The sequence below is a fragment of the Lynx canadensis genome, chromosome B2 (genome assembly GCF_007474595.2).
Source record: "Lynx canadensis isolate LIC74 chromosome B2, mLynCan4.pri.v2, whole genome shotgun sequence".
Classification (NCBI taxonomy): domain Eukaryota; kingdom Metazoa; phylum Chordata; class Mammalia; order Carnivora; family Felidae; genus Lynx; species Lynx canadensis.
Genome location: NC_044307.1, coordinates 82,856,181 through 82,876,966, shown reverse-complemented (window position 1 = coordinate 82,876,966; position 20,786 = coordinate 82,856,181).

The following is a 20,786-nucleotide window of genomic DNA, read 5'->3' as shown; positions in this document are numbered from 1 at the left end:
GCAGGAGAATTGAACTGCAGAGATGCTTAGGTAAGAAAAATTCAAATTAATTAACTTGTCAAATCCTTCTCTCAGGTATGATTGCAAGAGATTCTTGCATGACAAAGTATTGTTTCCCAGTAGTGCTGAGTATCCATTTTCTTGCTTCTGTTCACATTCCAATTCATGGTTCCAGAACACTAAAAACTTAGCGCATCATGCACATGGCAGCTGAAAACCTTTTGCAATGTTAAACAATTCTTATTCCTCCTGAATTTGTATGTATGTTGGTCTCAACTTAGCATGCATGAAATATGACACTAACTCCTGACAATGCCAACTAGAGAGACATGCGGGACTATGAATGGTTTTATTCGTGTAAATGTATTATATGCAACTTAGTTGATTTTATAAAAATTACAGTTCTACATGTGTTTGTGCAATTGTTATTTAATAATCATACATTATATTTGCATAGATTTGAATACTTAAGAGAAAGTTTACTTCTGAAAATGTGAAAAATCATTTTTGATTTCTTACATTTAATTTACATTCTCTTTCATTTACATCCTCTTTCATTTACAATCTCAGAAGATTAAGAAGAAAATTTAATTGTATTCACAATGACACTATCATATTACTATCAATAGAATAAATATTCAGCAAAGTCTTTATTTTACCAAGAAGATTATTTTCCCAAAATAAGGGCAAGAAGGATACATTTTATGGGATAATATATAATAATTTATGAGATTATCCACATCTTTAACCATTCCCTATCTGAATGCTACCAACCCATTAATGGTACTTAGTCATGAACAATAACTCAGTTCAACTGTCTTTGTATTTGCTGCCATTCTATTATATAAATAACATAGCTGAATCAATTTTGTTCTGATATTATCATTAGGAAGGTGTATCATTCAAGGCAGAAGGATAAAACACTCTATTGTGATTCATAATTTTAAAATATTTAGACATAGGATGTGTATTCCTCTAACTGTTCTCTTTCCAAACTAATATTCTACATACAGTATGATACTTAAAAATGTTTTTAGAGCCATTTTGAAAACAAAGGCTCAACTTTATTTGAAAATTCTGATTTATTAGATGACATAAAACTATTCACCATACTTCTGGCAAGCTGCCATTTGGAGAGGCACGAAACAGTTCTATGACATCTGATGAGTGTTCCCAGTTAACCCACCCCAAACTCCTAAGCCTTTAGAATCTTTCAAAACACATAGATGAAACTGTAATTGATTTGAAGAAATCCTTAATTGCGGAAATCATCAAACTTCGATTCATTTCCAAGTGTCCGGAAACACTAGGCTGTGGAATCTGGTAGAGAATAGAGGGTGGAGTGGTTGGGAAAATGTGGGCAGGTAAGGAAGAAGAAAGCAAGGACACCGGCTGTCCTTTACTCTAAACTGGTAGGGTTGTTTTTACGATCGTCTGCCAAGAGTAATTTCCTATTTCATCTGATTCTTTTATTTGTTTAATTTTGTGCTTTTGGCTGCTTTTATTGGTCTGTCTGCTGTCATATTGTTGGCAGACCTCCACAGGGTGGGAAGATCATGGGCCAGCAGGTGACTTGTTAGTACTGAAAGAAGAAAGACTCCTTGGAACTTTTGTCTAAATGTTGTGAGACAGAGACCCTGTAGACTATTGTTTTATTCCATTTTACCAAATGTTCAAGAGGCTATACTAAATGTCTTGAGGAATAGGCCTATTCAGTTAAATTTATGGTTATTTTATATTGACATAGTTAGTTTGAAAAAATTCTTTCTAATCTTTATTTATTGTTGAGAGAGATAGCGTGTGAGCAGGGGAGGACCAGAGAGAGAGACACAGAATCTGAGGCAGGCTCCAGACTCTGAGCTGTCAGCGCAAAGCCTGATGCAGGGCTCAAACTCATGAACTGTAAGATCATGACCTGAGCTGAAGCCAGACGCTCAACCGACTGAGCCACCCAGGCGCCCCTGACATAGTTAGTTTGCTTTTGAGGTATTTCACATATTCATCAGTTCAACATCAAATCATGTTAGGTTGAAACATCTAATAATGATCAGGTAATAAGAATAGTCAAATACACTATGATTCGTGTTTATTTAATGGAATAAATAACCTGGGGCCTTGCAATTTGTTTAGATTTTATTTTTTTGTCTTTAATGTGGAGAGCCATGTTTGAATAACAGTAACAGTATCTATGTAAGAAATCAACTACACTTCTGTATTACCTACAAGGTTTACTTTGTTTTTAAAAAGATGTGTTTAAATCTCAGATTTGGGTAACATTCTACGAAATCCTGAATATTTTTAGTACATAAATAAGAATGAATAAACTTGCATATTATTTTCCCGCAGAAAAACCTTAAAATTAAAGATATATTAAGGCATTGATCTTTATCTGATTGTATGCAATTAATTAGAGTTATAGACAAAAATTCAAGAGCTCTCAGTAGTTATCAATATTTTGACTTTTTTCCTTTCCTATCACTACAGTCATCTCTTTCTCTAAGAATAAGAGAACCTTATTCTCTTGCCGAAGCAAATATTGTGGTGCTTTACAAGGTTATTCTCAGAAGTGCAGTTTTCATTTAATATGATGTAAATTTATCTTCAAATTTATTTCTTCAAATAAAAAAAGGAATTACATTATCTTCAAGGTTAAGGAACTTAATTAGCAAGATGGGTGTGGCACAGTGAGCAGCAGAAAAAAAAATAGGCAGATTAGGCAGAACTGTGAATTATATGATTCAGTGCTACCTAATCTATACCCTCCATAAAGATATTGTTAGGGGTCATATTGAGTAAGGCATACAGAAATAGGTTTCTGACTTTTCCATCCCTGGATGAATTTCAGCAATTTTCAAAAAACAAAACAAAACAAAAACAACCAGCAACAACAACCCTGTGTATTCTTTTATTATGAAGTATTTTTTCCTGTAGGTCAACATTTATACTCTCTTTCAGACATATATATATATATATATATATATATCCATTTCAAACATTTAAATTCCTTTCTTTTCTTATAAAGAAAACAATGTCTTGAAATAGGCTGAAATACCCACCTCATTATGGACATATTATTTAAATAATCCTGCTGTTGATTCTACTAAGTACGATTTTTTACTAGGCTACATCTTAAAGTATCATTATGTATTTGGTCTTGTTACAGCTAGTTGTGCATTGTTTCCATAATCAATGTTGGATTCTTCTACTGATACTTTAGCATTCCTTATAAATCCAAGAGTTGAAAGAAAGGAGGGAGGGAAGAAAGGAATACAGAAGGAAGGAAGGAAGGAAGGAAGGAAGGAAGGAAGGAAGGAAAGAAGGAAGGAAAGAAGAGAGGGAAGGAGAGAGAGAGGAAGAAAAAGAGAGGAAGGGAGACAGGAAGAAAGGCAAGAAGGGAAGAATGGAGAAAACCTGTAGATACTGTTATGTAAATGGATGTGAACCAGGAAGACCACAGTAGTATCTACAGTTGAGATTCTGATACTCAGAGTAGCAGATATCGAAAATAATGTTGTACACAAAACACTTCCTGAACTGTGTTCACTTCACTGTCCTATTTCCACATGACATATATATATACATCTGTTTGACTATTTGACATTGGTCTAATTAGCACAACCACATAGGGTGATATCTTGCTCAGCTTAAAATCTATCATAGACCTTGTTCTTGAAAGCCAAAACATTACCTATTTTTCCAATTACCCTTACTTAGAAACAAGAAAACAAAAGCATCTCAGTTTAAAAACTGCACTTCCTGTTCTACTGTACTTTATTACTGTTATGCCAAAGGATAATATAACCCTGTAATTGAATACAACTTTAGTGTTTGCAAAGTAATCTTTTTAAACTTTTGGAGCATCACTTGAAATTTTTAAAATAAATACATTGCATTTTCTAAAGTGTATAAAAACCAAATTAAATGGGAATTCACATATCAGTTTTTCTAGTTATGATTCTTTTCTTTTTAAAATTTTTTAACATTTATTCATTTTTGAGGGACAGAGAGAGACAGCACGAGCAGGTGAGGGGCAGAAAGAGAGGGAGACACAGGATCTGAAGTAGGCTCCAGGCTCTGAGCTGTCAGCACAGAGCCCTACGTGGGGCTCAAACCCATGAACCACAAAATCATGACCTGAGCCGAAGTTGGACGCTTAACCGACTGAGCCACTCAGGTGCCCCCATCATGATTCTTTTCAGTCAAGTACATTACATTGTTTTTTGGTAGTTCATTCAACAATCCCAAGAATACTCAAGTGATCCAGGTTGGTATTATTAGAAATTATTAGTTTCTTAATAAAGAAAAGCATCCTGTCCAAGGTGATGCCATCAGTTTGTCAGTATTGGCATTAGAAATGGAGGGAAATCTGTTACTATAACTATAGCAATAGAAGAATTTGCACAATTATTCTAATCATAACTTTGGATCAAATATAACAATATAATTCCAGCCTCTGTCAATCTTTCAGATTGGTGGGTGTAGACAGATGGAGGATATTGGATTTATTGAAAAGTTGAGAATCAAAAGGCGTGGGATGGTTTCTAACAATACATATAGATGTAATTTATATTTGTTAAACCACCATGCTGCTGAAATTGAAATTCACTATGATAATAGCATTTTTCACATATCTGACAATATAAATTACATCTGAAATTCAGTAACGATGTGTACTAACATGTTTTTATTTGCATTCGCACAATACTCTAAAATATGTCTAACTGTAACTTCTGAACATGCAGGAGTAATAGTTTGTAGTTGTTTCTTAGAAGTCTATCTTTGTGCTTAGCATAACATACTTTCTTAAGATCAGTTAGAAGTGTCTCACAAAACATGAACCACTTCTAGAGGAACAGTATCATTTCAGCAAATTTAACAACCACTTCAAATGTCATTTAAATCACAGTGGAAATATACTGTAATGACAATCCTTAGCATTTTATATGGTTTACAAACCAGTGTTAAGATCTTTGCAAAATCTTTAGTAAAGGAAAGGAGGCAAGGCTTCTCAAAAATTAAAAGAAGATGCATTTCTCTAAGCAATTCAAAGTGAATTTGTATTTAATATTTGTCAACCCACAAAGTTTCAGAATATATTGAGTCTGATATCTAGTATGTTTAATAACTGAACTTTTTCTATCATTCTATTTTTCAAAAAACATCTTTAGTGGAACTATGTTACCATATACTATTAGAGTTACTATGGTCCAAACATGTAGGAGCCACTGTATTAAACCGTGGAAACTTTGAGACATTAATGAGAATTGAAGCCTCCCAAAGGTATTATGTTATGCAGCATATTCCAAACATTTTGATCTTGAAATGCTTTTTTCCATAAAAGCCATTTAGAAACACTTTTTCCACAGAATATTCTTAAGAGGATATGTAGAAATCAATCTCAAGGAGTAATTATTGTTCAATTATTTATACACTCCTGTAAGTTACATTGTTGGTATTATTACATTTTAAAGTCATAGATTTTTCATCTTGATTTTATAACATCCACTGAGTAGCTTTATATTTTCAATAGAATATTAATATTTTTGACATTTCAATTTCCACAACAAAATTACTCTTAAAAAAGGTCGCTCAAATAGTAAATATACAAATAATAAAATAAAATCATGATTCAAATATAAGACTACACAACCTTGCCCAAATTAATCTGATTGATTTCCTGGGTTATTATTTATTTATTTATTTATTTGTGTTGATTTATTTTTAGAGAGAGAACTCTTTCTCATGCACATGCACACATGAGCAGGGGAAAAGAGAGAGGGAGGGAGAGAATCGCAAGCAGGCTCCACGTGCTGTCAGCACAGAGCCCGGTGTGGTGCTCCCCACAAACCGTGAGATCATGACCTAGGCTGAAATCAAGAGTAGGACTTGTAACTGACTGAGACTGAGCCATCCAGGTGCTCCTCCTGGGTTATTTAAAATCTACCAGATCAGTATGTATTTTGCAAGGCAGATTGATCGATAAGAAATACATCTGATGTGTTCTTAAACATGAGAACATTTAATATAAAATAATTAGTTGATATGCATATATGATACTATTTGTAATAAATGTAGTTTAATGTTAACATTTTTTAAACATTTTTTAGCACTCGCATTTTTTTTTCTTTGGAAAACATTTGATGATTACCTATTATATGTCAGGAAATGATGACAATATAGCAAACCTGAAAGAACAGCTATTTTCATAGCTTTTTGGCATCTAGTAGTCAAGACAATTAAAACAATAAATTCTGAATTAGAATAATGCAGAGTTAGAAGAATTGTACATAGGAAAACAACTTTTATATAAATTTGTCTTCTACCTTTTTTCAACTTTACCAAGCAAACCAATTAATTATCATAAGTGTTAAAGTTAATTGTTTTGCATGTAAACATTAAAGTTTAATTATCTAATTGAGTTAAATATGCACGTTTTAGTGATTTTTTTTTTCTACTCTGTTGAAGATGCCATTTCTGTCTAGATTAGGAGAAAATGCTTCAGGGACAAGTTTAAGGGAAATTTTTAGGGGATGTTTTCTTAAAGGGTAGCAAAATTTTTGATAGGCATAGAGAAAGTCAGGTGAAATGGCATCCAACTATTTCATTAAGCTGTTTAATATCTTTAACAGTATTTCACTTATCACATGAGTTTTTATGGAAATTTACGTGAGACATTTTGCAAAACAAAGATTATTATGAAAGTAGCAGCTATTTTTAATTTTAGAGTTTCAACATATAAACATCTTGTTTGCGGGGCGCCTGGGTGCCTCAGTCGGTTGAGCGTCTGGCTTTGACTGAGGTCATGATCTCGCGGTCCGTGAGTTCGAGCCCCGCGTCGGGCTCTGTGCTGACGGCTCAGAGCCTGGAGCCTGTGTCAGATTCTGTGTCCCCCTCTCTCTGCCCCACCCCTGCTCGTGCTCTGTCTCTCTCTGTCTTTCAAAAATGAATAAATATAAAAAAAAATTTAAACATCTTGTTTGCAGGAATAAAGATGATGAAAAGGGCATGGTAAGAAGTTAGATATTAAGAATCTAATTTATAAATATTCACATGGAGAACCTTTAAATTTCCACACTCTCTTAGGTATACGGTAGGCTGCCAAATGACGCAATTCTTTGTAATTTCCTCTTATCAAGAGGTAGAGCTGAATCTCCCCTCCTTGGATCTGAAGCAGACTTACTGTATATCATTTTGGTGAGAATGAGGTACAGGTTCTGAACCTGGTCACCAAGAGGCTAGTATTCTATTGCGACCTAACCCCACCATGAGGACAAGCCCGAATTAGGCTGCTGGATGAAGGGAGGTCCCGTGGGAGGAGGCATCCCAGCCCGTTCGGCCAGATCTCTGCTAATAGGGCAGCTACCCCAATACACTGAGGTATATGCTTACCAAGATCACCAGAACCACCCAGTTGAGTACAGCTCAGATTGCTAATGTATACAACCATGAACTAAAAATTGTTGTTTTTAAGTCACTAAGTATCAGTGTGGTAGTTGCCATTCAGCAAGTGTCAGCTGATACAGACGTGTGTGCGTGCGCGCACACACACATACACAATGTATTCATTTTACAAAACCTAGAAGTTTCTACCCATAGCTCACTAGAAACCATCCCACTGGGGAAAAAAAAAAGGCCTATGTCTTTTTTTCTGCAAGATTTATGAAAGTAAATCATGTGTAATTGGAAAGTTTTTAAGAGTGTTTATAAATAACTTAGACACTAATGAAGCATGGAACATAATATGTGCTTTTAAGTTTCTGACCGGTTGGAAACATCATCGTTAACACTCAGTCCCTTGCCTTATGGCGTAATAACGTCAGCAACCGCAGTATAAAGGAGACATAGGTGGCATAAAGTGTATCAACAAGGGAGTGCAGAGAGAAGGCTTTAAGTGATGAAAGCTTATGCTCAGTAAGCTAGTCTAAGGGAAATGTAAATAATAAACTACCCCGATACTTTTATTCTACTCGCTGGTCATCTGTTTGCTAAACAAACCTTACAAATTGCCTTAGACACCATTCGAGATTTGATTATTTAACTTCATTGCCAAATCTCAAATATTTTTTTTTCTTCCGACTCCCCGCGTTTATCAAAAGACACAAAAAGAGATTAACAGCAAATGTAATTGGTAGTTAATTAACCTGTATTTCCTCTACGTCAGAGGTGAAGTTTCAGCCTCAGTAAAGTCTGTTGACTTGGAGCTAAATGTATTAGCATGTCTGGGCTGAAGCCTCAGAAAATTGCATGGAAATAACTGGGTGAAGCAATAAGTATTTATGGTCACAAAGGTCATAATAGCTAAAACAACAAGGAATGTTTTGAAGAGTAGCTGTCATGCCTACGGATAAAATATATCAAGCAAGAGCTCCTTATTACAATTGAAGAAATATATTCATGTCTTGCCAACCCTTATTCAAGTGTCAGGACAGCTCTAAAAAGCTACGTGTAGACAAAAGTGTGGAGAGTGACTTCCCACCCATATTTTCTTACTTTACACATCATAAAATGTTCACCTTCAGGACGACCGACATAGGTGATAAAAAATTAATGCAAAGGCTGAATGGTGAGATCAGGAAGTCAAAAGATGCAGGTTTTTGTGGATAAGATGCTTTCATCCTCAAATCAAGTCTCCCAGGCATGTCAAGAATTTCGGATATCAGCATCAAAATTTTGCATTTTTGAGTAAACTGACTTTGTAGCTATAATGCCCCTCACACATTTTCCGAAGAAGAAAACGAAGACCCTTCAAAAGGCGCGATACTTTTTAAAAAGGCAAAATCCTATGATTACAACTGAGTGTGGAATAGCTATAGGTAATAAATGCTTGAGTACTTATTTACTTGTTCAGTAGTTTTCTATAGAAACGCACATGTCGATTGTATTATGGGGAAACCTCACAGGAAGGATCCCACGGGTCTTTTGATGTTAGCGTTCTTACACAGAAATTTAGATTCATATTTTTTTCTCTTGGTTAAAACTAATTTCCCACAGAATCTAAATCATATATATTTTCCCAAGTAAAATACTGACTGGCTTTTCAATTTTTTCCCTTATAATTTATATTTCAGCAGATGGAGCAATTGGTGTGGTAACTGTTCAATGCAGTCCCCTGCTGGGGTGAGGTTCATACGGAGATTGCTGAGCAGAGCACCAAACCCTCACTTCACCCACGATACCTTGTTAGAAAAATTATAACCACAAATCAATGAAAAACCGCAAGAGCTGCTGATGTGTTTTTTTTTTTTCCAAAACAAGAAAACGAATCTCAAGAATGCAAGAGAGCTATTTTAAGATAAGATTATTCCACTAATATGTGAGAGAATAAAAACACAAATAACATTTTAAAACCGCTTTAAAAATAGCCTACTCACGTAAAGCGTCGAATCCCTTGCCATAAATACAAAAACAAAACAAAAACAAAACACTTTTTGGTATAAGCTATAGAGTGAGAGGGGTTAATTTTTTTTTTTTAAGTGAGGGCAATGAGGAACAAAGTAGGTACTCAGAATTATTCAATAGATTTTCCCCATGAAATAATTGTTAAAAATATATTTTTATAATAGGAAAATTAGAAAATCACACCTTAGCCAAATGTTCAATCTTAGCGTAACTAATAGTAGGACAACTTGAAATTATGCAGTTCATAAAGGAATACAATATGATGTATACACAATGATGTTTAATCTGAATCTAATTAAGTCTTAGACTTAACTTCTGGTTAACAAGACACATAAAAGATGAAGAAACAAACAACATAATGAGAAAATAATCAGACAAAGTTCAAACATGGAACATTCTACAAAACCACAGGCTTAAACTCTTCAAAAGATAGTATTATGGAAACAAAAGATAGTTGGGGAGAAGAAATTAAAAGGGATTTAGGGGACATGGTAATTAAATGCAATATGTAAACTTATCCACACTCAGGAAAAAAATGCTATAAAAATATATGGGTCAAAAGGAATATTTGTATATGATTTGGATGTTAGATGACATTGGGGAATCAACATTAATTTTTCTGAAAATGATAGTGGCATTTTGGTTATGTAGAAAAATGCCCTTTCTCTTAGGAGATGCAGCTGATATATACAGAAGTATCAGAATTCTACAGCATACATATGTACAGTACGGGGGGGTAGTGGGGTGATTATGCATATATATTTCCCCAAATGTTAACTATTGATACACCTAGTTGAAGAATCTATAGGTATCTGTTATGTTATTTTTTCCCATTTTGTTTTCTGTTTAAAGATTTTTTATAAGACATATTTAATGGGCACCTGGGTAGCTCAGTCAGTTAAATGTCTGACTCTTGATTTCAGCTCAAGTCATGATCTCATGGTTCGTGAGTTCAAGCCCCAGGTCGGGCTCCACACTGCCAGCCCAGAGTCTGCTTGGGATTCTCTCTGTCTCTCTGAACTTCCCACCTCTCTCTCTCTCTCTCTCTCTCTCTCTCTCTCTCTCACTAAATAAATAAACTTAAAAAAAAAGACAAACTTAAAACAAGCATTTTGCATATATATATATATATATACATGAAGTAAAAATTTATTTCAAAAACATCAGTAAATTAAACAAATAATATAGCTTCTATTTAAAAAAATAAAGAGATTGTACCACAAACTATGAGATTTTACCTTGAATATACAGCCATGTTGTTAAATATCCGAATTCCACTGGCTCTTTCTTACCTCTGGAATCGAATTGATGTTCCTTATGCTGAGATGTTCTCACTTACTTTTGACATGACATGAGGGTAGGATAGTTAATCAATACTTCCTAGAGTGCCATGAAACAAATTATCTTTCAGAATCATTTGAGTCCATGCTTATCTCAAGAATCTTCTGATCTCTAAGTTTCTTTCTAAAAGGAAACGATGGCTTAAGGGTTAAATACAGGTGCTCTATTAAATACTCTAAATAAATAGAGTTTGTTAATACTAACAAACTTTTTATAGGACTATTCATGAGTTTGAGTAACTTTAGTCCTTAGAACTCATTCAAGTCTGGATTACTTAATTTAATTGATTCTCTTGATTTTAATAATATGAATGCCTGCCTTACAACTCTGGTGGTAAACACCCTTCCTTTCCTCTTTTCGTTATGCTACAAGCATTTGTTGAGCTCCACAGGGTCCCAGGCATGGTACTAGGAGCTGGAGATAAAAACCAAAATATTGATTGATTGATTATTTTCTCACGCTTCTCCTCCTTCTCTGCTTCATTCAACAGACCATACATACCTGGCCAGAGTAACATGTCTCTCCACATTTTAAACCTCCTTCTTCCTTTATCACTGTTTAGAAATGGAGTATTTTAAGAAAGTATAAATACTTTAAGAAAAAAATCCCTGTGTTGTATTTAACAATACAGTTATTATAAGAAAGCAGGACGCTTGCTGCTCCCATGGAGAATAGCAGCCTGTGCCCTACTCCACAGGCTATGAACGAGGCCCAAAAGGGAAGGGTCAGTAAGGCAACATGGAGTGGTGTCAAACAATAGCCATGTGTCAAATAGAGCCAGCCCTGGGAGTGCATGCACCGTGCCTGTGAGGCCAGACAGTAAGCAAGCAAAGCTCTAATTTCTGCTCCGTAATATGCATGGATAACAAATGTGGCCAATGGACTTGGCAGCCTATTCAACAGACACAACTCCCCTTCCTTCTGAATAACAAGTTTCATTCTTTATTGGACTTCTATGGGCTTTTGGAGAGGCTGGGCTCCTTCTTAGACACACCGACTAGATTATGATTGATCAAGACAATCATGGTACCATTTCCCTTACCCATATCAGACTTAGGCATGGTATAAGAAGCAATTCTAACCAATGACTCAATAATAGTAAGCTTCTGAGAGGCTGCTGGGAATGATTTTCCTTGTGGATGAAAATATAATCAATGGAATTAGCATTCATATCTTTCTGCCAGTATATGATACCTAAAACTGAGACTGGCAGCTTGTAATTGTGAAAGGAACCAACTCATGAAGACATGCTATAGAAACCAGAACAGAAAGAAGGAATGTATGTGGGTTCTTGATGACATCACTGAACTACTGAATAAAACAAACCTGGCATGACCCTACCTCCAGACTCATATTCTGTGAAATAATACATTTTCCTTACTTAAGCCAGCTGAGTCAAGGTTTATTGTTTACGAAGAAAGCATCCTAACTGATCCAACTGTAAGTGGAAGGAATGATAAACATTTTGCAACTCAAAAGTCCATCAGGATTTGGGCATGGTAGTGTAATCTATTTTCAAGCAAGTGGGGAAAAGGGAAGTAGTCAGGACTAAGAACAAGACACACAAATTCAGTCAAAGAGGGACTCAATGGACTGGTCAATTACTTAGCATATCTACATGGGGAGGTAGAGCTGAGCAGCAAATCACAGTTTCAAGAAAGAACATCTCTGGACTATTCTTCTTGAAGTCTGTCAAACTTTGGCCCATGATTAGCACCAGGGATATCAAGGTGAGATAATGAGATATCAAAAAGTAAGAAAATCACAAGAATATGCTTATGTGCAGGTAATAGTAGCAAGGGAGAGCTCAGCATCTCACCTGAGAAGTTCATCATCTGAGACCTCACTTGACAAGAAACAAGGTCTCAGGCAGTCCTTCCATCCACTAGGGAAGGAAACACTAGCGTTAGAGTAACCAGGTGAGACTTCTGGGTTGGAACCAAGACCCATATACTCAATCGGCATGGAATTGCAGAAGGATATGAATTATGATTTGGAGAAAAACAAGTTGTTATGCATCTTTAAAAAGGGGTAAGAAAGATGAGCAGAAAATCATATGTGTAATACAATAGTCCCCTCTCCCCGATCTGCAGTTTTACTTTCCATGGTTTCAGCTAGGGTGATCAAGCATAGTCCTCAAAAAAGATGATCCTCCTTCGGAGGAATCATCAGAAAGTCAAGGTAGCCTAAACCTATATGCCAATGCCTACGTCATTCATCTCATTACCTAGGCATTCGGTCATCTCACATCATCATAAGAAGTGTGAGTAGAGTGCAATAAGATATTTTGAGATAGAGGGAGAGACCACATTCACATAATGTTTATTACAGTATATGTTATAATTGTTCTATTTTATTATTAGTTATTGTTGCTAATCTTTTAGTGTGTTTAATTTATAAATTAAAGTTCATCAAAGTGTCTGCACAGGAAAAACATAGTATGTATAGGGTTGGGTACTATTGGCAGTTTTAGGCATCCACTTGCGCCATGGAATATACCCCACAAATGGGGGGGGTATTATTGTATGTTAAAGATAAGTAATGCCTACTATCACACACATTTTAAAGGAGGGATTAGGATCAATACACAAGGTGAGTGAGAAGATATCATTTACCTGTGCTGTGACTGGGTGCCATGCTGTGCTGGAGATAAGAGATACAGTATCCCAAAAGTGAGGCCAGAAGGGTAGTGGGGCTTAATGTGGTCTGTCCCAACACACTGGAAGGTGGATGGAGGTGGGATGTATGAAGAGACTGAATGAAAGAAACTGGCCCAGGACTTGGGAGCCCATAACTGGCCGCAAATGAGTCCACCTTTATTGCTACAACAAAGCAAAATCTTACTTGTGCCCCATCCATTATGCTCTTTCAGGTCCAGAGGCTGAGGCCAACTGCTGCTACAGGAGCCTCCACAGTGTCTCAAGCGCCCATATTCTTTACTGACAACAGTAGGTCTCACCTCTAGTTGACAAGAAAGAGGATAGAGGAAACAATGCGGGAGCCCCACAAACATCCCTGAGTCACTGAGTGACTCAATATTCAGCATCAGAGGCTGTGGGAAACATGAGGATGACGGTATATGGAGGTAGAATAACCATCCCTCTTTATGTAAACTCAGAGCTCAGCGGGGAGGAGAGAAAAAGACCCTGTGGTTGGAGACCAGGAAGAGGCTCAGTCCCTGGAGGTAGGGGGAGGAGCTAGGAGAGACAAAGGCTGGGGGCAAGTGAGCTGGAGCCATGCCCTGTGCACTTTTCATCGTAAATTCCTGTGCAGATTGCCTGGCACACAGCAGGTGCTCAATAAATAATTGTTGGATGAATGATTCAATTAATCGAGGATGTTTGGTAGCACGTTATGATCTAAGGGTAACACTTCACAGTGAGATGTGTATGTTTATTGCTGCATTCCACAAGCTGACCTGAAGTTTCTTGGCCACTGTATCTGCAACATTTTAAACTGGCCATATTTCTTATTTTATAAAATGAAATAAATGCTAATGTGCTAGCAAGGGAATGTAAACAAGTGTTGTTAGACAAATTCAATGTGACTAAAAAGAAACAGTAGCAGGTGGATGAAAGTGGGCCCAATTAAGATATATTTGCTTTTGTGCCACAGATTCTATGCTTTTCCAAATAGAACTGTTTGATGCTACGGGAATGGAGACTATTTTTGACTCACAATTTTTTTTTGTTTTTTTTTTTTAACTGTGAGAAATATATTTTCTCATCGATATTTTATGCTGTTCTCTTTTCATATTTTGCTTTTGTGATGCTTCCTCTAAAGATGTTTTGTTCCTTTTTATTTTGTGCCATTGTTTATGCTGAATTTGTTGTTATTTTTGCATTTACATTCCACAGAGAAATGATACTTAGCATAAAATCCCAGAACCGCATCAGGATAAAAGAGGTGATTTATAAACACATAATAGTCGTTTTTGATACTTTTCATCATTAGTCAAGCTGAGAGAACAAATTGGAATTTGAGCTTCTGGTGGGCTTTCTGAAGGGATCCTCAGATAAATGTAGCCAAAGATAAAAGATAATTCCAATTAAAAGATAATGGATATTATACACAATTACGGCTGTGGCCAAGTCAAAGCACTTTGAAATTAAATGTCTTTGTGTGAGAAACCACAGTGTTAAATAAAATAATCAACAGGAATTTATTTCTACTCTCTTTGTTCAAATCTACTTACACACTCATTCCTTATGTTTGGTAGGAAGTTACAATTCTGTTTAAATAAAAAGAAGTGAAAACCTTCCAACCTGGATTGAAGGCTAGCATTTAAATTAGTATAGTATTAAGATTATTTAAAGCCTTTTTAAAATATAGCATCCAGTTGTATTTATGTCCGCTTAATTTTGCTTATTTAGAGCCCCAAACTGGAAAGCTTCTGGATGGCACATAATATCTCACCCTGATGCTGGCTTCTCTGTAAATTTTCCATGTGCAATTACTTTAGCAGAATATCACATTTATGAGGAACTGTGACAAAATATACAATAGAAGAAATGGTGCAATCATCGCTTTAAATAATATGGTTACCACATACCACTTAGAAGCTATACCTGAGACATACAGAATTACAGCAAAGAGAGGAGAGCAAAATTAGAACGACAAAATGAACGAAACAAGTGTACCACTTAATTCTAACAAAATCACTGGACTCTAATGACACTTATATGAATGTGTCAGGTGCAGATCTTAAAAAAAGTTTTTAAACTGTCTTTCTGCCTTGATAGCATGTTGACTCACAGATGATAAATTGGGGCTCCTCCAGTGTCGTGTGAAATTTGTTATTTTTGTGTATAATTCATCAGTGGGGGGAACATAGGAAAGGCAGAGGTATGTAGATGAAATACAGAGTTGCGATCATCATGATTTATCACTTCATGCCTGATTCAGTTCAAAAATCCCGCAATCTTCTCCATCTCCAAAACCGCTTCCTCCTTTGTCCCATGGATCTTCTCTATGTGCCATGTAAAAGCTCACCCCTGAAGCTCTGTGGCCTGGTAGCTGTGGTTTATCAAAGTTGTCACCACAGAAAAACAAAGCAGATCACTGGATTCATCTTATTTTGTTTTATTAGGGCTCTGATGGGTCAGAAATAATAGGAGCTGCTGCAGCTCTCCAAGAACTGGCTATGTGGAGATATGCTTATTAATTTAATTCTTTTTTTTTTGTCCAGTTCCTCAATTTCAACACATGGAATAGGAGGGAGGATTTGAAATTATAACTGGCTATCAAGACACTCCCCAAATTGGGCTTGGGGGACGTTTTGGGAAAGGGTACAATAGGGCCCCTAATGTTTATTGCTCCCACGGCAAAGAATACAATTAAGGCCCCTTAATGTTTATTACTCCAGCTCTGAAAGAATACCATTAAGTCAGAAACATCACCTGATGGCATCCTCATCAAGCTACACTCCGTGAGCACAGATGGGACATTATGTAACACAAAGAGAGAGGGGCTGCTCACCCGGCTGCATTTGGCGAACCGTGTCAGAAACCTTTCTTTAAACAAATCCAATAACATGATAATGTGGCAGCCCCCCTCCCCCTCCATCACCATCCTGGAAACTCTGTGGCAACCCGAACAGAACTGCATTAATATTCATCATTCATGGTCTTAAAAAAAAAAAAAAAAAAAAAAAAAAAAAAAAAACAGAAAGGGGAGAAAAATACCACCACTGTATGCTCTGCTGTATTAGTGTGTCTAATGAGAATAAATTAAAACCCAGCTGAGACATGACCCCTGAACCTTTTGCTTCCTCTTAACTGTCAATTTGACTTTCCTTAGCACTGTGATCAACTGCATTCTGAGTGGAAGTTGACACTGGCTCAACTTTCCACGAATGCAGGTAAAATGGAATGGGAACTGCCTGAAACTCGATGCTGATGTAACCTGGTTCTGCACCATTACCCGTAATCTGTGTCTTCAGCTCTGTGTAGCTCCAATTTCATTTCTTTAATAGCATGGCTTTTGATAAGAATCTTCTCTTCTCTCCCCCTCCCATTGCCAAGTACCCTTTGTGGTGTCATTGCTAACTTCTTATACAATGCAACTTCATTTTTCTAAGAAATTCCCATCAGTGGCCTTTAATAGCAGGTTAATGGGCTGTTAAATCTCAAATTTTCCAGAATGATTTTGTTACTAGAAGTAGTCTTCCTCCTATTTCCATTGTGGTCAATAAGAGCCTTGTTTTAAGGCACTTAATGCTTTACACAGTATGGGGATTGTGCCTTGAATCAGACCAAACAAGAGATACTTTTTATTCCCTTATGATATCAACACCATTTTAGAAGAATGTCTGCCATGGGTCCTATTTGTTATTCCTACTTAAATCAATAAAGGCTCTGAAAAATACAGGAAGCTTTGCCAGCTATGTGCTTACAAATATTAGATGAGAGGTTCATAGACAGCAGATCATCCATAAGCTGGTTCTGAAACCTGTGTTGTCACATGCTTCATGACTTGTTTCATTATCTGCCACTGCTAGTTTATGTTGGCTATTTCTTTCTGAAGCCCTCATAAACAAAACCCTTAATGATACATAGCCCAAGACAATTTATTTACCGAAAAAAAGAAATAGAATACAAGATTATATATAAACCAGAAACCCAGGTACCTTACTGCAGGATTTCTGTAAAGTAAAATAGCCTGCTAGAGTTTTCTCACAATTTCTAATTGGATCAGTGCTAGAGAGTCAGAAACCTAGCCAATGTGGGTAACAGATTCTTTCTAATGATTTTTAGAAATAGTAGGTAAGTAAGCTATTAAGGCCGTGATAATTAGAATAAGTAGCAAAGAGTAAAAAACACAATAAAACACTTTCCAGGTGTATGGTTCTTGGATCTGATACTTTCATGGATACTACCTTAGGCTAAAATAATCTTTCTTCTTTCTTTCTTTCTTTCTTTCTTTCTTTCTTTCTTTCTTTCTTCTTTCTTCTTTCTTTCTTTCTTATAGAATAGTATAGATGTATCATCATTTATTAGGGGATGAAAAGGGTACAGTCCATGGAGTAAGTTTTTACCAAGAAACTTAAAATATAGTAGGAGAAAGTTTCACAAGTACACAAATTACTGAAGTATGAAGTGAAAATTTAAAAAAGATTGAGACATTCTTTTATTTTTGTTGTTGATGTGTCGGTGATAAATGCGGTATTATTTAGGGTATTGCTAGTAGTCAGAATATAGGCAGAAAAGTATTATAAAGGTAAAAAAACAAAAGATCATTTCTCATACACATAACAATTCAAAACAGGTGACTGTCTTACATGAAGAGGTTCAGGGATGCAGTATCTTCGCATCTAATTGATCCACCATTCCTTAAGGCCTCACCGTCATTCGTATCTGTCTTCAGGAGGAGAAAGAAAATGTGTGGGGTCCATATGCATGTAGGGGAGGGAAAATAGTTTTCTCTCTACCTTTAAAGGTTCTTGGCTGGTCTGATAATTAAATTGACATAAGACAGATTAACAGCAAAGAAAAAACAGATCGAACTTTGTCCATATGAAAACTGCATAAAAATATGGGACTCAAAGACAACCATGTAATTGGGGCTGAGCTGAGGAAGGGGGCCGGAGCTTCAAAGAGAAACAAGACAATTCACAGGAAGATAAGAAAAGCAAATGTTTGATAAATAAATGTTTGCCTTGCCATGCAGATAAGTCTTTCAGATGAAAAATTTATCTCTGGTAATAGCAGTCTTCCTGGTACAGGATCCCTCTCTAAATTACTTTAGGCAATTAAGGGGGAGATTAAAAGCTTTTCCTGAGTCCTATGGGTCTTGATTGCCTTCAGATCCATGCCAAGGTGGCACACATGTTGGGGTGGCAGATTCTGTTCCCCTTCACCTGCTTCTTAAAAGCCTTGGAACAGAAATAGCACATGTTGCTTATGCTCATATTCATTGGCTAGAGCTCAATAACAAGGACGATTCTAACTGCAAAAGAAAGTAGGAAATAGATCCTAATTGTGGCCTGGAAAGAGAAGAAAATGAATTTTAGTGAAGAGATAGCTAATGCTTCCATTTATGCTTGAAGTATTATGAAATTGAAAAATGCTACTGTTATTATCCTCTGAATAGGAATCTTTGAAATAGGAATCTAAGAGTAATTTAAAAGTGAGAAGACAAGAGAGGTGCCTGGGTGACTCAGTAGATTAAGTGTCTGACTTCGGCTCCCATCACGAATCTCAGGGTTTGTGAGTTCAAGCCTCAGGGTCTGTGCTGACAGGTCAGAGCCTGGATTCTGCTTCGGATTCTGTGTCTCCCTCTCTCTACGCCTCCCTGACTCATGCTCCCATCTCTTTTTCTCTCCCCAAAATAAACATTTGTTTTTTTAAGTGGGAAGAGAAACTCCATAAAGAGCATACCTAAAGCTAAAATTAGAATTTTATAGTAATACAAATAAAGTATGACACGTAATTGTACTAAACACACTTGGAAAGTATTGGGAAACAAAAGGAAATGGATGGTGGGGGGAACACCCAAAGTTGGGCTGTCTGTCTTTGAGTGTCAAAGGATAAAAGAGTGATTCAGTCCTTCTTGGCCATTAGGAAATAACTAATATGAGTGAGAGATGGTTCAGACCAGAAAGGAAGGGGCATGAAATCAAGTTGGGTATGGATAAAGTAAGAAAGTGGTGAAAAAATGAAAGTCAAAGACCTTCTAAGCCAAAGATTCAGCCAATGGTAAGTAGCTGAAGAGTATGAAAAGAGAAATCCACAGAAAATTAATTTCAAGGCAAGATATTGGAAAAGAAGTAATTTTTATCGATGAAGTTGTGAGATGCGGTTTTGCCAATGTGTAAGTGAGTGGAGGTAGAGATCACTGGAAGAGATGACACTAAGAACTTGGGAAGGCAGGATGATGTTCAGAGGCATTGGTCTCAACATGGAATATTCTAATGGTGATGGAAGGAATGGATCCACCAGGTGAAACTGGTACCCACAATCATGACTGAGGGGAGCAAAAAAAAATTCAACCCACTTTTGGATTTTTGACTTGAAAAGAAATATACTGTAATGAAGATAGTCACGAGAAATGAAGATATGTTAGGGACAATGTTTTGCCACCTTATTGAAAATAGAGTTTAGAGATGGAATTTAGAACCTTTGACATTATGTCTTTGGACTTGTGTCATATTTCTATTCAACAAGGTAGAAATTAGAGTGGGAAAAAAACATACACATTAAAAAATACCATCCATTAAAATGGAATCTTAATTGGATGGTATTACATTCACATGTGTTACATTTAGAATTAAGGATAGCAAGGAAGAATAAAATGTAAATATATAAACAGTGTTTTTGTCTTCAAATCTATTCCAACTTCATAACCTTAGTTACTACTGCAAAGTAAAAAATGTTTATTGAATATAATTACTTACTGCCAAATAATGATGGGCAAAATATAAGCTTATTTTTTATTTGCTAAAGGCATAATAAAAATAGCTGTTAGTTATTTTTACCTGCCTTTAAGATTGTGAATGTGTGGAACACTATAATAAATTATTTGGCTAATTAAACTTCATTTACATAAACTTTAGATGTATAATTATGGTCTATAGTGATAGCATATGGAAGGTTCAGAGAAGCTTTCTTAGATAAACATACACTCTGATGGGAGTAGAACAGTGGGTGTTAGAAGTTGGAAGATCTGGATCTACCATATTCTATAAGTATTATGGGTATGATTTATATCTATGATTTTATTTATATTTATATGTGTATATATTTATGTGTATATATATATGTTTATATATTATATAAATGATTTATATATATATTTATATATGATATTTATATATGATTTATATATATATTTATATATGATTTATATTTATATAAATATATTTATATATATTTATATTTATATAAATATAAATATTATATATTTATATGTATATATGATTTATATTTATATATAAATAATATATAAATATGAATAAATCATATTTATATATGATTTATATATATATATTTATATGTAAAATTAGAGTTCAAATACATACCACATAAGGAGAATAGAGAAACTGTTAA